The sequence below is a fragment of the Procambarus clarkii genome, chromosome 13 (assembly GCF_040958095.1).
Source record: "Procambarus clarkii isolate CNS0578487 chromosome 13, FALCON_Pclarkii_2.0, whole genome shotgun sequence".
NCBI classification, from domain to species: Eukaryota; Metazoa; Arthropoda; class Malacostraca; order Decapoda; family Cambaridae; genus Procambarus; species Procambarus clarkii.
The window spans coordinates 20,534,211-20,554,671 of record NC_091162.1 but is presented as its reverse complement, the minus strand read 5'-3'; positions in this window follow the sequence as shown (position 1 = coordinate 20,554,671).

Sequence of the window (20,461 nt, the reverse complement as noted above, 5' to 3'; positions counted from 1 at the left end):
TCTCACCTGATGCCTCTATTCACCTAGCAGTAAATAGGTACTTGAGAGTTGGGCAACTGTTGTAGGCTGCATCCTGGAAAGTGTTGGTGGTTGGTGTAGGGGAACCTCAATAAGATTAACAGGCTTCGTGTCTCCAACTAGAGGAAACCAATACTGTTATATATTAAAAATTGCTTTATTAATAATGTTAATTATTAAAAAATCTATTAATTTATTAAAAATCTTTATTAATTTTTTTATTAAAATTGCTTTATTAAAAATCTATTAATAATGTATTATTAACAACACTAGAGCTAGGTATAAGGCATACGAAGCCATTATTATTTCCTTGGAGAGAACAAGACTATTTACTAATATTGCATAAATATTTTCCTAGCATGAATTGTGTGAACACTAATGATTGCAAGAGTAAAAGCATTATTGTCCAGGAACACACACTTGGTGTCTAATGACTGGCCTTCAAAGGTTAGGTAAGCTCCTATGTTTTGTATAAATGGAGGTTTTGAACAAGGTCCTACAGCCAACTGATGTCACCTTGGTGTGTTGTGATGATGATAACATTGGCTTGGTACATTTTTAATGTTGAATTTTTTTGTATCTATCTTCCATCTAACTTTTACAGTGTTGTAATTACTGTGAATATGCCATATATGTCTCATAAATTAGGGAAACTTTCAAGTATATAAAAGATATTGGTATTATTATCTCTTGTAAATTCCTTACTAATATTTTTAGTAGCCCAAGAACAAGTTTGTATTAGTGTACGGTATTGTCAAAAGCTGCGATGGAGTCTGACCAATTTCTTTACTTATATTTAATCATGTAATATGATACAGTATTTTTATGTATAAAATATAAATGTTAAAATGATGACAGACCAGTATATTAAGTTGTATTATTCTGTACTGTATTATAATAAACGTTTCTATTGATATTAAGGTCTTGCCTATGACTTAAGTGAACATCAAGAATGTTTAGTTAATGAAACTTGACCCTCAGATAGATAAATGAGATTTCATATGGAAATAATTTTTAAATAGTGATGAGTATAAATATCAAATATCCTATGTATCAATTTCATTTAAGGTAAAGAAAACACCCAACGTGTCCACAAAGAAAATATTGAATGCAATGAAATTCATGACTAAATGATGAAAAAGTAGCCTAAAGTTACATTGAACATTATATACATTGTCTTTAAATTATATACCTTTAAGGGGCCTGACAGCTGAGTGGACAGCGCTTTGGATTCATAGTCCTGAGGTTCCGGGTTCAATCCCCGGTGGAGGCGGAAACAAATGGGCAGTTTCTTTCACCCTGATGCCCCTATTCACCTAGCAGTAAATTGGTACCTGAGAGTTACAGCTGCTACGGGCTGCTTTCTGGGGGGTCTACTAGCCTAGTTGTACTCACCTAGTTGTGCTTGCGGGGGTTGAGCTCTGGCTCTTTGGTCCTGCCTCTCAACCGTAAATCAACTGATGTACAGATTCCTGAGCCTACTGGGTTCTATCATATTCACATTTGAAACTGTGTATGGAGTCAGCCTCCAACACATCACTACCTAATGCATTCTATCTGTTAACTACTCTGACACTGAAAAAGTTCTTTCTAAAGTCCCTGTCCTAATATGGCTCATTTGGGTAATCAGTTTTCACCTGTGTCCCCTTGTTCGCGTACCACCCGTGTTAAAAAGTTTATCCTTATCTACCCCGTCAATTCCTCTGAGAATTTTGTAGGTAGTAAGAGAAAAGGAGGCCTGGATGCTAAGCCTCGAAATCATCTCAAGATAACCTTAAAATTAGATGCATTGAAGAGTAAATTTACGTACATAAATGATTTATTCTGTAATATAACTCTGACCTTAACACACAACAATCCATCCTTTGTCCTGGATATCCTACCAACGTTTCTGGTTATACCACACATTTAATATTGGTGACAATAATAATAATTGCTTCAATCTCACACTGTATCTTCTACTACCCACTTCCCCAATATTAGTACTTAAGACATATGCAGGCTACTATGTCCTACTTAAGACATATCCTTACCAATGTAATCACCTCTGTCAATTTACATTGTAGTTATTTGTTGATATAAAATCTTGCTACAATGTACCTTTTCATTTTACCTGATATGTTAGATTAAGGACCTGCCTGAAACGTTATGGGTGTCGGTGGCTTTGCATGAATGTAAAAATGCCAGTCTTATGTAATCTCGCCAACCCATTGTACCTTCTTGCAAATAAAATTTATTATTTTATATTATAATTAATTAAATTATTATTAATGGGTATTTACATAACCAATTAAATATTAATACAGCCTTGGTTTGCTATCATGAGTTTTAAATGTCACTTGAAAACCATCCAAAAAGTGTCGCTATATTCTGGCATAATTTAACAGGTTTGCCTGGAATACTTGATTCTATACAAATATTTAAACAAGTTTTTTTTTAATATTCCAGTTTTATATACATATACATATATATATATATATATATATATATATATATATATATATATATATATATATATATATATATATATATATATATATATATATATATATATATATATATATATATTAGTATATTTTGTTAGCAGTTTTTCTTGTAAACATATATTATTAAATATGACCGAAAAAGTAAGATTAATAATTCTAACACAAATTTTCTCAATATTTCTTATGTTTCTTTTCACTGTCGATGGTAATTGAAAAATCAATTCTCCAAAATTCATTTTTATTTCTAGTCTGATGCGACACTTGAACGCGTTTCGTAATAACTTATTACATTTTCAAAGACTTTAGTTTACACACATACAACTATAACCTGCAACACTAAACAGAGTCCTACTATGCTATAATTTAAACGGCTTTCATTATATATACCTGCATTTGGGAGAGGTGATATGTTACAACAGTTTTGGATGAGGTGAAAACACAGGACAGAACACGAAACAATGGGTATAATATTGGTTAAGTTTAAAGGGAAGAATGGAAGTAACTGTAACGGGCCTATTGGCCCATATTTCTTGATGCTTCTATATTGGTGCGGAGTCTTGAAGTGGGTAGAATATCGTTGTGCATTAATTGGCTGTTGATTGCTGGTGTTGACTTCTTGATGTGTAGTGCCTCGCAGATATCAAGCCGCCTGCTATCGCTGTATCTATCGATGATTTCTGTGTTTTTTGTTAAGACTTCTCTAGTTGTGGGAAGAAATTATATGTTCCTTATTGGAGCCCTGTTGCTTATGCATCGTTAATCTCCTGGAAAGAGAAGATGTTGTCTTGCCAATATACTGAGTTCTTTGAGGCTTACAGTCCCCAAGTGGGCATTTGAAGGCATAGACGACATTGGTCTCTTTTAAAGCGTTCTGCTTTGTGTCTGGAGAGTTTCTCATGAGTAGGTTGGCCGTTTTTTTGGTTTTATAGTAAATCGTCAATTGTATCGAATGATTTTTGTCTGTAGGGATAACGTTCCTATTAACAATATCTTTCAGGACCCTTTCCTCCGTTTTATGAGCTGTGGAAAAGAAGTTCCTGTAAAATAGTCTAATAGGGGGTACAGGTGTTGTGTTAGTTGTCTCTTCAGAGGTTGCATGGCGTTTCACCTTCCTTCTTATGATGTCTTCAACGAAACCATTGGAGAAGCTGTTGTTAACTAGGACCTGCCTTACCCTGCAGAGTTCTTCATCGACTTGCTTCTATCCTGCAACCCGTTCTCGCACTTTCTTATAGTCAATATTGACTTATTAAATACGTGCATATGTGACATACTAATTTATTGTAAATATTTTAGTTCACCTTGAAAAGCTTTTATAGAAAACACCAACCTTACCTAACCTTCTTAGTATGTTAAGATAAGCATCTTATTGCTTCGTAATTACAATTATTACTTAACCTATACCTTTAATTGGTTAAGTAATAATTGTAATTACGAAGCAATAAGATGCTTATCTTAACATACTAAGAAGGTTAGGTAAGGTCGGTGTTTTCTATGAAGCTTTTCAAGGTAAACTAAAATATTCACAATAAATTAGTATGTCACATATGCACTTATTTAATAAGTCAATATTGACTTAAAGAAAGTGCGAGAACGGGTTGTATCCTGAGCTGTGGCTGAGAGCACGGTCGACATAAGCATTAACAACACTCCTCTTGTACCTGTCTGGGCAGTCATATATTTATATTTATATATATATATATATATATATATATATATATATATATATATATATATATATATATATATATATATATATATATATATATAATAATAATGATATATATATCGTAAATTAATAAATCTTCAGAAGGATTGGTTTTACAGGTCGAGTACTGGACATAAATAGGAGAGAATGGTGGAGTGAGGTGAGGTACAATAAGTGGACACAAAATGTCCAGTACTCGACCTGTAAAACCACTCCTTCTGAAGATGTATTAATACACAAAAGCACTTAAGGAAATTCCTGTTTCAATTTTCCTCCGTGGTCTGACACTCACATTTTTAAATCACGTGTTTATTTTCGTGATATACACATACACACACACATATATATAGATGAATATATATATATATATATATACAGGCATACCTCAGTTTAAGAGTTTAATTGGTTCCTGGAGACGCCTCGTATTCCGAAAACTCGCATTCTGAAGCTAATTTCCCCATAAGAAATAAAGGGAAATGAATTAATCCGTTCCTGATTACCCCAAAAACCCCACATCAAACTAAATTTTTATACCTAATTCATCTAAATAAACCTACAAAACTATGTTCAAGTTATTACTTACCTTGCTGTTGAATGCTGTAGGCGTATGGAAGATGGTGAGGTGGTGGGAGGAAGAGAGGAGTTACTGTTTGGAAGGGAAGTCCCCTTCCATTATCACATCAGGCAGTGAGGACTTCACTGGTGTGCACACTCTGGCACATTTTGCCTGCATACCACTAGGACTTGCTTGTTTTACTAAGAATTTGTCTAATGACACTTGTTTTTCCCTACATTCTTAGCTCCCTGGGGATATCAAAGAGATATTTATTTCTGGTGTGGTGATAATGGGTCAAGGAAGAGTTTCAGAGCATGGTTTGCATTTAAGAACAGGGTTTTGTCAGATAGTATTCATACAAATGAGACCGAAACTTTTGCGCTTTGCATTAATGATGATGTTTATAATGGATGTTACAACATTCCTAGAATCTGTTTTGCATGTTGGGTTTTTAAGGGCCTGAAGAGCCGACTTTGAATCACTAGATTACTCCTCCACTGTTCTTCAGTGCATTAATGGCAAGTTGTAGTGCAGCTAATTCTGCATGTTTGGAGCTAAGCCAGTTATTGAGTCTAACACGTGTGGTCTGTGTGCATATGTTGCTTAACATATTACATCATTGCTCTCCAGTTCTCACCATAAAGTGAAAGGTATGATAATTTCTGTGGTGAATGGTATACTTTGTGATATGACTTATTCGTTGTTCAGTGATCTAAGTGATTCAATTGTATAAATCTGTCTGTGTCCCCATTTGGATTACTGTATCCAAGCATGGAGACCTCATCTTCAGGACATAGCAGCACTGGAGAAAGTGGAAAACTGGGCAACAAAATTCATTCCAGAGTCAAATCGCCTCACGTATAAGGAAAGGTTGAGGGACACAAGACCCTCAAAAGACCCTAACACTGCAAACCATGCATAACAAGGCAGACCTCACTGAAACCTTTAAAATACTGAATAATTTGTAGGATGTTGATCCGGACAATTTCTTCAAAAGGGCAAAGTGTAATACAAACAAGGAGCAACGGTTTCAAGTTCAACAAGCCATAATGTAGGACTAAGAATAGGAGATGCTTTTACACCCACAGGGTTATAAACCCATGGAACTGCCTACCCGCCAAAGCCTTAATTGCCAAAACTTGTATTTTAGAGTCAAACAGGAAAAAATCAAGGTAAATGTTATCTTCGACAAGCCACTGGCTTCCTATCCTCGTCGAGGCCGTTAGTGAGTGTCCCTGAGGTAAATTATCTCATTACCCAAAGCCTCCTATCATTGTGTAAGTAATGAAATATGACATAATCTCCCACTATAATGTTGATACTGAATGTAGAACATGATAAAAACATATTTTTACTCTGAAATAATATCATTTTATAACGAAAATAGGTCCATCTAATTACCCAACGTCCTTGAGCACTTTTCTTCTCACTCCCGCTCCGTTTCTTTCTTCACCGATGGGTCTAAATCTGCGGACGGTGTTGGCTACTCTGTTGTTTTTCCTGATCGCACTTATATGTGTCTCTTACCTCCGGAGACTAGCATCTTCACAGCGGAGCTTTATGCTATTCTCTATGCTCTTCGTCTCATGCTTTCTCGTTGTCAGTCTTCCTTTGTAGTTGTTGTTGACTCTCGTAGTGCCCTCATGGCTCTCGGGTCCTTTAATCCGGTTCATCCAGTGGTTGTCGAGATCCACCATTGGCTGTTTCTTGTTCACAGTAAATTTAAGTCGGTTGAGTTTTGTTGGGTTCCCAGCCATATTGGTGTCTCTTTAAATGAGCGTGCGGATGCTGCTGCCAAGGAAGCTCTCCGCTCTTGTCCCATCTCTTGTAAAGGTATTCCATATTCCGACTTTTACTCGGTTATCCACACCTCCATCCTTACCCGTTGGCAGGCTTCTTGGTCGTCTGTTACTGGTAACAAACTACGTACTCTTAAATGTTGTGTTTCCTCGTGTCCGTCGTCCTACCACCGTAACCGGCGATGGGAAACGGCTCTGGCAAGGTTGCGTATTGGCCATACTCGCTTAACCCATGGTCACTTGATGGAGCGCCGCCCTGCTCCTTATTGTTCTAATTGCATTGTCCCTCTTACGGTCGTGCATGTCCTTCTTGAATATCCTGACTTCCAGGACGAGCGTGTGTCTTGCTTTCCGACTGCCCCTCGCGGTCACCTGTCCCTCAATAGAATTCTTGGTGACTCGGATACTTTTGATATCGTTCGCCTTATGAGTTTTTGTTCTCGTATTGGCATCCTTGGTGATATTTAGCGCCCTCTGATTATTCCACACATTTGATGGTGCTACATAGCCTTCCCGGTTTGGTGCCTTCTTTTGATAATTACTTACTTAATTATCCAATGCCACAGAATTGTCATTTGGATCGTCAACTTCCTATGGCGTTAGCTGCCACCTAGTTTCGTCTAATTTCATTATAACATTTCATTATTTCAGAGTCAGATTAAGTTTTTTCGTGTTCTACATTCAGCACCAACATTAAGTTTTGCCCCGAGGGGCGAGTCGAACAGCGCCGCTCATCCTGTGAGTGGACACACCGCCATAGCAGCATGTACAACACACCCCAATAGGAAGAAAACCCACTGGATTGTTCATCCTGTCACTTGAACCCAGACACAGCTGGGACTTCCTTAACTGTCTCAAGTGAACAGCTTATCAATCAAGAATATTTACATTTCTCAACCCTTCAAACTTACGTTATCTTGCGAGTGAAAAATGGAGGAATCTTTAGAGAACAGCATTTATATTTGACAGTATTTTCCTAACTAACAATGTGGAAGTTTATAATGCTACACATTTTTAATGTCTCTTAGATGTTCACATTCTCTCATGTACTGGTCAACGGGGTGTCCGTCCTCCCACTACAGATTCTGCAACTCTGCTGCTCAACTGTTGTTTCCATCCCGAATCTCCATGGATATTTGTATCCAAGACGAATTTTTGCTATTACTGATTTCTGATCAGGGGGAGAAAGATACTGGCAGTATGGGGCTTTAAATTTATTGAAGATTAAATTCTGCAGAACATGTAAATATATAAAGTTTCAAATATATAAAGTAAGTAAATATATAAAGTTTATATTAAAATATATAAAGTAAGAATTAACAGTAACAATTCCAAGTCCGAGGACTAGATTTAACTTAAAAGGTACACCCGTAGTAAGTATGAGACCTTAGCCTATAGTGACATGGAAACTAATTCTGCAGAAACCTAAAGGTTAACTGGTACTAGAATTAAGGCCGAGTGCAAATGTGTAGTAATTATATAACACTAGGATATAACAGGCAGGACACAAAGAATAACTAATAAGTGAGAGACCACATAACACGTAATGTACCCGGCCAAGAGGCCGTAAAAGACCTAATGAATAAGGAGAAGGGGGTGTGACTACAAGTAGGGCTTACTAGCACCTAGACTGGGCAAAGTATTAGCTGCGGACAGCGGGACACTTGGGGACCGGCGCTGCACCCCCCTTTCCCACATGCAGTGGGGAAAAAAGGGGACAACTGTGCAAAGCATGACGGGGGTACAAAGACAGCCGCTTGCAAAGGGGAGGTGGGTGGGCTTTGCGAGGGCAGCGGCGGGGGCAGGCGGAGTGAGGGCAGAGCCCCTCTGTGCCCCCGTATTTATACGCGCCCCAGACTGCCCGCGCAACGCCGCGGGACGCGCTGCGCAAATGTTTCTTTCTCCCCCATCAGAAACATCCCCGCTTGCGATCAAGCAGTGGCCATTTCTCTCCCGCGGCCACCTCCTCTTCATCCATAATGATTGGATTGCCAGCTGCAACCGCTTTGTACCAGCGTACAGATTCACTGGTTTGAGCTTCTATCCTCCTTTCCTCAGTTACCTTGTCATGGTGATGTTACCTGATAATACCTCTAATTTGTAGCAGAGTCTTAGGTATGACGAATTCAATATGGTCTCCAGCAGCCAGCACATCTGCTCGTTCATTTTCACAGATTCCAAGATCTGGAATCTCCTCTTGGATCTCCAAGAAGAGATCCACAGAAATTTGACGACTCTTTTTGATTGGTTAGTACCCTCGGAATTCTCTATTTATTTATTTATTTATTTATTTAAATAGTGTTATGACTGCAGGTAACCTAAAGAACGAGTCTACCCCAATGAGAGTTATTCGGCGATCTGGACCTGATTGAGAGGTCAGAGGAAGTGTAGCTATATGAATATATACTAAATACATGACAAATGTTGGTGGATACTTTGAAAGCAAGAGCAGAGGATGAACATGTTAATAAGTGACATGACATGGGATGTCGATACTTTGCTGACATGAGGCTGCGGGGCATCTCGACCTTACTTGAGCAACAGAGGTCGTGAGAGGGGGTAGTACTGCGCTGAGCTCCTGGCAGAGGAGAAAAACCCCTAGTTGTGTGCTCCTACAACAGGAGGTAATCAAGCAGGCGTTTGTGTGTGAAGCCTGGGGACGATTTAAAGTGCTCAAGTCAGGACTAGAAGAAGCCTTGTGAGGGCTGGGATCTGAGCGCCCTCGAGACAAATTCTGTGGTAAGCTAATATAACAGTTGTTGCAGTGGTTGCCAGTGTTTAATCGTGTGCCCAGCAATCATGGCAAGCGTTTATGTATATAGTATAGATAATCTTTTAAAGCAGTAAGTTCAAATAAGAGTAAGAGAGAGGAGAACATATTGGAGGGAGAAGTGATACGTCCTCCCACGACGAAGGTCAGTGGATGACTGAGGGGGGAAGCCCCAAGTGGCGGGGGCGGCCAGCAGCATATCTCGACAGGTCGAAGATAGACTCGCCCAGCGTAGGGGAGTACCGTCGTGGCAACGTGTAAGAGTTTAAGGAGATGTCAAATGTAGGAGTTTTACTTTTTGTGAATACATTTAATTACATTTTAGTAGGGGAAACATTTTTATTAGCATGGTAATGGAATTGCAAGTTTGTTTGGGAAGAAATTAATGGAACTTCGAGACTGGAGGAGTGTATGCTGAACTCTGTGGGAGAATAGAACTCCATAATGAGGAGTGGGCTTCAAGCAGTGAAGAGGATTTTCACGTGTCTCCGTGGAATCAGTGGTGAAGCATCATTGGTGTTTGAAGAGGACTTCATTGTGCAGCAGTTTTGGGAGAACTGCAGAAGTGTACTGTTGAATATTTTGGAGGACCTAGAGATATTCATGGTAGTGAGCCTTCAGGAGCAGACCAAAGGTTTATAGTTGATACACAGGAATGTATAAGGGAAGTGCTTGAATGCTTATTGGCATGCAAGACGTAGTATAAGGTGAGACATTGATTTCTTCTTGTGTTGGGGAATATTTATGTACATGTTTCTGGTGTTTCAGCCCCAGGCTGAGTTTTATATACTATTAGGGCTGAGTGTATAATATTGTTGTGGCGAGATTGCAACCCCCATTTAGTGAGGGAGTAGTAAGTGGTAAGCCAAGAGTTGAGCAGCCACTTGATATGGACGGTTGGTGAAGCCAGGATATGACATTGGACTGCTACAAGGTTGTAGCAGCTTAGTGTTGTATGATATTTCATTTTTGTACCTATCATGTATTGCATATGTCTTTTTTGTTTATTAAATGTGTATTGTTAGCTGGCTTTTGTTCTTGTCCTGGTGAGACTTCCCAGAAAGCAAGGAGAGGGAGAGAGAAGAAGGATCACGGCTGCAGACAGGGTGGCAGAAAATAATAATTCTCAAAAGGGGGATTTAGGAGGTCATTCCAAACAAGGAGAGAGTGGGGAGTCACAGCGGCTCAAGTAGGGTGTGTATACAGGACAACAAAGCCAGTGTTGGAGCCGCACCCCTAAGTATGTGATGCTGAACCCCTATCCAAGATCAAAAGGCGTACAGGGTGATCTGAGTAAATTTCAAGCACTCCAGTGTTCATTTTTAATCGACCGACGGTAGCGGGAGTATGGCTGCCGAGGTCGGTTGTTTGTTCCGGCAGAAAGTGGTTGGGGGACGTAGTCCGCCTGTACGCAAGTAACAGTCTGGTGCAACAACCAGAGCTCTCATTGGAGGTTTAAATTCCATAAGCCCCAACCCCCTCAGGCTAGAACAATATATACAAGAAGGTACATTGGGTTTATGAGAGTACATAGCATTGATATTTTTACATTCTTGTAAACCCTCTAACATGCATAGCGTTTCGGGGAGGTCCTTAATCTAACATAATTCTAAGTAGGTAATTTATAGCAAAATTGAGAAATGTTAACAGGTACATTGTAAGAAAATTCGACGAAGATTAGCAAGTACATGATAGTAAAATTTGAGGATTATCAACAGGTACTTTGTAGCATAATTTGAGGATTATTTCTAGGTATAATGTAAAATATGCGTTTGTCATGTGAATCCCCTGCATAGCAATGGAACTGCCTTTTCCCTTCACCTTCAAATGCCTCTGTACTGGAAGTATACATCTACACCAGCCCAGATGAGTCATCAGTCCTGCCACCTCTCCATACCCCCCAGGGCCTGGCACGGCCTGGTACGATTCAGAGGCAAGCCGGGCGCCTCTGCTAATCGGTAGTTTGCCCCCACAAACAAGCAGCACCTTCAACTGGCAGTGGTGCAGCTCAACACAAAGGCACCGCCAGCCACAACGAGCCGTTTGCTAGCTGACCAGATGTCCACCTCGCGTTGACACTGGACGAGTCATCACCGCCGGACTATATAAAGGGCGCTGCCTCCCTGGAGAGCCAGTCTCTCCCTTAGTGCTCTAGGATCACCTACGTGTCTCTCACCCGTCGTCCGCCTCCAGCCAATGTGGTGTGACTGATGCCATGGTGGTATGGTAGCTGTCTTCAGTACACCATTATATCTTTATGCTTTTATTCATTGCTTATAGTTTATTTTTGCATTTAAGGTCACACTAACTTGTTCACCTTTGCATTACATGATAGCCAAGTATTTTCAGGGGCATTTATGTTCATTAATATTTCAGTAAATTGATTAATTATTTTTGATGATTTTCATTTGTTTCCACCTGCAACTTACTGCAAGGCCAATAGCAGCATTTTTTTTTTACTTGTGTGAGGGAGAGCCATGCCATCTTGGTTCAGTATAGCTGCGATACCACAACCCGTCACACGTTCAATTTAATATCCATGATATAAGATGATAGCAATGATTACAATCGTGAAGTTGAATGGCTTAGGCAGATGTACTGGGGGAGTGGGTAGCACAAGGTACAGTGCGAGTTTAATTCACTAGGTATGGAACGGAGGATGAAATTAGGTACTTTTTTATTTTATTTTTGAATAAGGCATAGGTTGGACAGCTTTTCAATTCGTTAGGGAGTGAATTCCATAGACTAGGTTCCTTTATTTGCATAGTATTTACACATTGTTTGACTCTAGGACTCAAAGATATATTTATTTCTGGTGTGGTGATTATGGGTTTTATTACTATAGAACCATCATCTATAACTCCATCATTATGGAATTCGAGGCCATATACTGGACTATATCCAATCCTATCTTAGTGATAGACACCAATGTGTAGCCATCAATAATATAACCTCTCCCACTCTACCAATAACCGTTGGAGTGCCACAGGGCAGCATTTTGGGACCTCTCTTATTATTTACATCAATGATCTGCCTAACGTCTCTAACATTCTGAAACCTATTTTGTTTGCTGATGATACTACCCTCATCTACTATAACCCCAACCCACATACACTAAATAATGTTGTTAATAATGAACTAAAAAAAAGTCCACTTATGGATGTCAACCAACAAACTAACACTTAACATAGAAAAGACCTACTACATCTTATTTGGAAGCAAATCTACAAATGCAATTCAGCTTCAGATAGACAATGTAAACATTAGTAATAAAAATGATGGAAAGTTTCTTGGCCTATTCCTAGACAAGAGACTCAACTTCAGTACCCACATACAACACATAACTAAGAAAGTCTCTAAAACAGTTGGTATACTCTCCAAAATCAGATATTATGTACCTAACTCTGCTCTCATCTCTCTATATTATGCACTAATCTATCCCTATTTTAATTATGGTATCTGTGCATGGGGTTCAACCACTGCAAACCACCTCAAGTCCATCAGTACCCAGCAAAAATCTGCTATCAGAATAATAAATTCTGCTTTCAGACAACACTCAGGCCCCTTGTTTAACTCCCTAAACATGCTAAACATAATCTCACTCCACAAATTCTCTTGTGTCAACTACATTTACAAAACCCTATTCTTAAATGCAAATCCTGCTCTGAAACTCTCCCTGGACAGATGTAATAGGACTCATTATCACCACACCAGAAATAAATATCTCTTTGATATCCCCAGAGTCAAACTTAATTTGTGTAAACACTCTATGCAAATAATGGGACCCAGTCTATGGAACTCACTCCCTATTGAATTGAAAAGCTGTCCAACTTCTGCATCATTCAAAAACAATACTAAAAAGTACCTAATTTCATCTTCATAGTTTTTTACCTTTTGCTTTAAAATTGCACTGTATCTATTGCTACCCAATCTCCCAATCTTTATGTACCCAATCTGAACATCTTTATCATTGCGATCATTGCTGTCTTCTTATATGTACTGTCAATCTGCTGTATGGTGTCTATTAATCTTGTTTAAATTACCAATCAAGCTGTCAATGTAATCAATCAGAGCTTTAACATACCAATGTGCTTTAATATACTTACTAATCTCTCTCATCTCATTTTTTTTTCTTGCAATGTATTTGTTATCATTTTATTAATTCTGATAGAATTTACCTACTTAAAATTAGCTGTTAGATTAAGGACCTGCCCGAAACGCTGCGCGTACTAGTGGCTTTACAAGAGTGCAATTACTGTACTATGCTATGTATTCTCACAAACCCAATGTACCTTCTTGTATATAAATAAATAAAATAAATAAATTACATCCGTCAAGGAAGAGTTTCAGATCAGGATTTGCATTTAAGAACAGGGTTATGTAAATGGAAATGACACAAGAGAATGTGTGGAGTATGTTTAGCATGTTTAAGGATTTAAACAGGGGAGGATGGGGAGCTGAGTATTGTCTGAAAACAGAGTTTGTTATTGTTCTGATAGCAGATTTTTGCTGGGTGATGATAGGCTTGAGGTAGTTGAACCCCAAGTACAGATACAGTATGTAAGAGTGGAATAGATTAAGGCAAAGTATAATGAGAGGAAAGCAGAGTTAGGAACATGATATCTGATTTTAGAAAGTATACCAACCGTTTTTAAGACTTTCTTGATTATGTGTTGTATGTGGGTGCTGAAGTTGAGTCTCTTGGTTTTATAGGCCAAGGAACTTTCTATCATTTGTTTTGCTGATGTTAACATTGTCTGTCTGAAGCTGAATTGTATTTATTCGTTTGCTTCCAAATAAGATTTTTTCTATGTTTAGTGAGAGTTTGTTGACATTGTTATAAACGAGTGCTTGCTCTGTTGTGTTAATATCAAGATAACAGTGTTTCAATCAATGGGGTTAGGTAAGGCCCGGTCCGCAGTGAAACAATTCCCAGCACAAAGATAAGTGTTACCAAATATGGTCTATCATCTAGTGTGATTAACTACCCAACTTCATTAGGGGTGATACAAACTCCCACTTACAATTAATATAATATTTATTAACCCTAAACCCCCCAAAGTACAATAATTACTTTATCTCTTCGATCTTATACGTTATTTCTCTGGATCCACATAGACAGGAGACTGGAATTACACACAGCAAACTAGAGGTAAAGTCTACTTTCCTGAAGGGACAGTACACAACACTTAATTAAACACTTTAGTGCGCGCGGGACTCATGAAAAAAAAAGTGCATTGTGCGCGTGGCGTTTTGGGCTCTTGAGCGCAAACACCAAAAAGTGTGTAATCTTTTCACTCTCCTGACATCAATTCTCAAGCTACGTATTTCATTTTGGTATCAATGTGTTGGAAATAAAATTTTCTACAAGATCATATGTATAAAACGTCACCAAAGCATTAGCTATCCCACCAAGAAATAAATAAAAACGTAGATCACTCGCCGTGACGCCCAAACAGCAACAAAATGTTCATACTTTTTTTGTTTGTTGTCAGCTCCACATTAGTCCTACAGCGTTAAATTTTATATCACTGAACTCGCAATAAAATTCCCTACACAGATATGCATATAAATGTAGAATCATGATCGCGGCCCACACCAAGAGTGTGTGAAGTGGGCGATTACCCTCGTTGTGTCAACAACTCAATAGTCTCTCCACTAAGTTACAATACAATGCCGTTCTCCCAAATAGGCCATGTGCCTATTAGAGAAAACGGAAATTTAATGGCGAACATTTTCATACTAACCCCAAGTCGATCGAATAAGAATTGGATTTTATATATATATATATATATATATATATATATATATATATATATATATATATATATATATATATATATATTTTTTTTTTTTTTTACAGCGCGCGGCTATTTACGACGCGGGTAACTGATCGCGTTTTTGCAAACCCGTCGTGTATTTACGACCCGGGTGTATTAAAGGGTAAACTGCAACAAACATTGCCCAAAACGCTATGCTTACTAGTGGCTTTAGGCATTGCATGTACTAGTTCTATCTATACATCAGTCAGAATGATTGTAACTCTGCATCTATTTATGTACTTTTCCTAAATAAAATATTATTATTATTATTAACAGGTGGTCACTATAGGCCACGCCAGAGAGGCAAACACTTGGGGCTCAAACACTGACCGAGTGAACACAGACCAAATACAATTAATAAATATAAATAACAAATAACATTTTATTTAGGAAAAGTACATACATAGATGCAGAGTTACAAACATACTGTCGGATTTATAGATAGAGCTAGTACATACAATACCTAAAGCTACTAGTACGCATAGCATTTCGGCGTTACACTTAGAACAACTAATGGCACGGTATCAATATAATAATGTACTTAACTGGTATGGTAAAGCTTAAGGAGGCAGGGAAGAGAGTGGAAGGGAGGAAAAATCAGAGAACCCACAGCAGTCCAAACCGCTTGGAGTTTTGTTAAAGACCACCTCTCTCACCATGAGGCCGCTGCCTGAGACATTAAACTGATCGTACAGTAACAATTATTTATCTTCCAATACAAACATTTACTTGCCGCTAATCAGTTCGAAGTGTAACTAACATCTTGCCTTTATATTACATTAACATTCAATTATCACAGAGTATACCAGCTCTGTGAGCATCAAGGTGTTCCTACGTCTGGCTTGAAACGGCACCGCCATTTTCCGAGCTGAGGTCTCAAGCCCTCTTGAATATAAGTATAAGTATAAGACTGCCATATAATTGTCCTCCTTCATAACCCAACCCATCTATTAATGCGCTATAATTTAACTAATCAAATTCCCACACATAATCCCAAACAATCAGGATCTATCACTAAAATAATGGAATGAGTGGTCCCTGCATGTATGTAAACAGGAGTGTTATGGCCCTGGTTCCTTTGCAGAGTGCCAATTTTGGACCCAGTGTCGTAACAGACATCCATAAGTGGACTTTTTTTTTAATTAGTTATTTACAACATTATTTAGTGTGTGTGGGTTGGGGTTTGAGTAGATTAGGGAAGTATCGTCAGTAAATAATATAGGTTTAAGAATGTTAAAGACATTAGGCAGATCATTGTGAAAGAGATAGGAGAGATCCTAGGATGCTGCCCTGTGGCAATCCTTCGGTTAATGGTAGAGTGGGAGAGGTTATACCATTAATTGCTACCTTTTGGTGTCTGTCACTAAGATAGGATCGAATATAGTTCAGGGCAAGGCCTCGGATTCCATAATGGTGGAGTTTAAGTATGAGGTAGTTATGGTTACAGTATAAAAGACCTTTCTCAGGTCAATAAAGAGTCCAATCGGGAACTTATTTTTGCCAAGGGCTGAGTAGATTATGTCAACCAGACTAATAATTGTATCGTTGGTACTCTTCTTTTTTTTGGGGGGGGGGGACGGAAGCCAAACTGACAGCGACTTAGTATGTTGAATTTTACGAGGTAGGAGTAGAGCTGTTTGTAAATCATTTTTTTCAAATATTTTTGATAATATTGGTAGATTTCAGCAACTATCGCAAGATTTTCTGTCTGATTTTTAATAAGACTTTGTAGTGCTGCTTTTTGAATCAGTGAAGATCATTGCACTGTTAGTTTTTCTTTAGTGGCTAAGACTCCTCCTTGGGGAGTGACGAGTTCCATAATCATTGTTCTTGAGAGTGCTCCGTTGGCTTGGCTTTCCTCCCTATGAGGTAGTCTTCAACCCATTTCATGCGCCTTCCCTTGACACCCATGTGTGCAAGCTCGTCCAGGATCACAATCCCTTGTGCCTTGTCGAAGGCTCCTTTAATGTCAATAAATACAGAATACTTAGCTGTGTCATTAGCTAAGTAATTAGCTATACGATTTGCTATGCTCCATCCTTTAATAAATCCATTGATCCCCCTTCCCCTAATCTACCTATTTTGTGCAACAGTCGGTTTAAGATGATCCTTTCAAGCATCTTACATGCGCATGACACGAGACTGATAGATCTGTAATTACCAGGGTCATCAGACTGTAAGGAGCAATGAGACCACTGACAAGTCCAGTACCCTCACCAAATTACCACCAGACTGTTCAAAAGTATTGGATAGTCGAGACTATTTACGCCCAATACTCGATAGCATCAGGTGGTCACATATCAGAGATCGTTTCTGGAGTCTTTCTGATACATTCCGCTTGTGGTTTATGCAAATTTGTGGTTACAATTGAGACTCGAGTTCTCTCCTATAGTGAATTGATTTGATGAAAACTATCTCTGATCTGTTTTCCAGCTGAGGCGCTGGAAAAGGAAGCTGGCAGCTCTAGGGTCTCTTGTTTCAATTAGCCTAGAACCCAGTTCCTTCAAAAAACTGGTAGCACTCTTACGCCAGGCGCCGAGTGTCTCAGAAGGAATGGGGACAAAATTGTAGTGGTGATCCCGCTCTCTGTACTTATGGGATTTGGCTGATTCTCTGTGGGTGGCAGCGCCACCTGGTTGTGCAACACTGAGGTCAATGTAGGTGTTAGCCAGGGTTGATACGCACGTGTAGTCCCATACCAACTGCTTGCCATTCTTCCAGGGGTTCACTGTGATACCATCCAGGCGACCAATAAAACCATCAGAGTTACTGGGCGCTAGGTAATGGGGCTCTCTTTCAACTGGGCATCCAGCTGTGGTGAGGCTCCTCTAGATGATGTCGTAATCTTCACTGTGCCTCGAGTGCTATTCCCCTGTGCTTTGGCAGAGTAGGCCGTGGTGGCCGTACCTGTCGGCCACCACCTCACCTCAAATACACCTATATTTGGCGTGGAATGGGGCAGCAAGGCGGAGGGCCACAGCAATTCGGAGGGTGTGTGGTGTGAGACGCGTGCCAGTTGCCGACATTGGGGTTGCTAACAGGAAATCCCCTACATGTAGGGCTGCTACTGCTGTGAGGCGAGCAATGTCGTGTTGTGTTGAGTTGTTGCAGCACCCAGGCACTCTGCAGCAACTTGGTCTACAATGGGGCCATCCCAGCTGAATTGCTTGTAGGCTTTTGAGGATGGTGGTTGAGGTGATGGGCCTGCACGAGAGGCCCACTCGGTGGCACAACGTGTAAAACTGGGATCGTGTACACCTGCCAGCTGATGTAAGTAGGTGGTAGAATTTCCTTTACAAGGACGTTGGATGCCGAGGAGGAGGACAGGAAGGCTGGTACAGCGATTTGCGTTGCTGTTCGAACTCCGAGGCCCCCAAGTGTTACGGGAAGAGAGGCTTGTTTCCACTATAGGTCATCAAGAGAGAGGTTGAGGGCTTTTTTCTTGCAGTGATTTCAGTAACCAGTCATACTCACCTAGTTTCTGGCTACTGTAGGATAGTGAACGCCTCAGAAAGTAGGTTAACCTGGGAAGGGACAGACATCTAGCTGGTGATGAAGTGCGTGTTTATATATATATATATATATATATATATATATATATATATATATATATATATATATATATATATATATATATATATATATACTCGAACCCATACTGCCAGGAGCACATTTATACTCGAACCCATACTGCCAGGAGCACAATGTAACTGGTGTGTACAGGACACCTTAATCCACTCGACCATCACGACCAGTCAAAAGCTGATGGTAGCTGAGGCTGGCAGTATGGGTTCGAGTCACTTCTGGGGTGTGAGTTTTCAGTTGCATATAGTCCTGGGGACCATTCAGGCTTGTTTGCATTTGTGTTCCTCACGTGTGCCCCAAAGAATGAGGTGATTTGATAAAATACTATGCCCAAGATTACCATCAGAGTGCCGGCGGGCTGATGGGCAAAATAGCCTCGGCTACCATCAGCTTTTGACCAGTCGTGATGGTCGAGTGGATTAAGGTGTCCTGTACACACCTGTTGCATTGTGCTCCTGGCAGTATGGGTTCGAGTCACTTTCCGGGTGTGAGTTTTCAGTTTATATATATATATATATATATATATATATATATATATATATATATATATATATATATATATATATATATATATATACTGTATATGTATAATATGTGTGTGTGTGTGTGTGTGTGTGTGTGTGTGTGTGTGTGTGTGTGTGTGTGTGTGTGTGTGTGTGTGTGTGTGTGTGTGTGTGTGTGTGTAAATTACCTAAGTGTTGTTACAGGATGAGAGCTACGCTCGTGGTGTCCCGTCTTCCCAGCACTCTTTGTCATATAACGCTTTGAAATTACTGACGGTCTTGGCCTCCACCACCTTCTCCCCTAACTTGTTCCAACCGTCTACCACTCTGTTTACAAAAGTGAATTTTCTTATATTTCTCCGGCAGCTTTGTTTTGTTAGTTTAAATCTATGACCTCTTGTTCTTGAAGTTCCAGGTCTCAGGAACTCTTCCCTATCAATTTTATCGATTCCTGTTACTATTTTGTACATAGTGATCATATCGCCCCTATTTCTTCTATCTTTTAGTTTTTGCATATTTAATGCCTCTAGCCTCTCCTCGTAGCTCTTGTCCTTCAGTTCTGGGAGCCACTTAGTAGCATGTCTTTGCACCTTTTCCAGTTGGTTGATATGCTTCTTAAGATATGGGCACCACACAACCGCTGCATATTCTAGCTTTGGTCTAACGAAAGTCGTGAACAATTTCTTTAGTATTTTTCCATCCATTTATTTAAAAGCAATTCTGAAGTTAGAATGTGTAGCTTTGGCTCCTCGTACAATGTTCTTAATGTGGTCCTCAGGTGACAGTTTTCTATCTAGAACCACCCCTAGATCCCTTTCTTTGTCAGAATTATTTAAGGATTTCTCACATAATTTATAGGTTGTGTGGGGTCTATGTTCTCCTATACCACATTCCATAACATGGCATTTATTCACATTAAATTCCCTTTGCCAAGTGGTGCTCCATATACTTATTTTGTCCAGGTCTTCTTGAAGGACATGGCAATCATCTAGGTTTCCTATCTTCCCTATTATCTTAGCATTATCAGCAAACATGTTCATATAATTCTGTATTTCATCTGGTAGATCGTTTATGTAGACAATGAACATCACTGGTGCAAGAACTGAACCCTGTGGTATTCCACTTGTGACATTCCTCCAATCCGATACATTGCCTCTGATTACTGCCCCCATTTTTCTATCAGTTAGGAAATTTTTCATCCATGTTAGAAACGT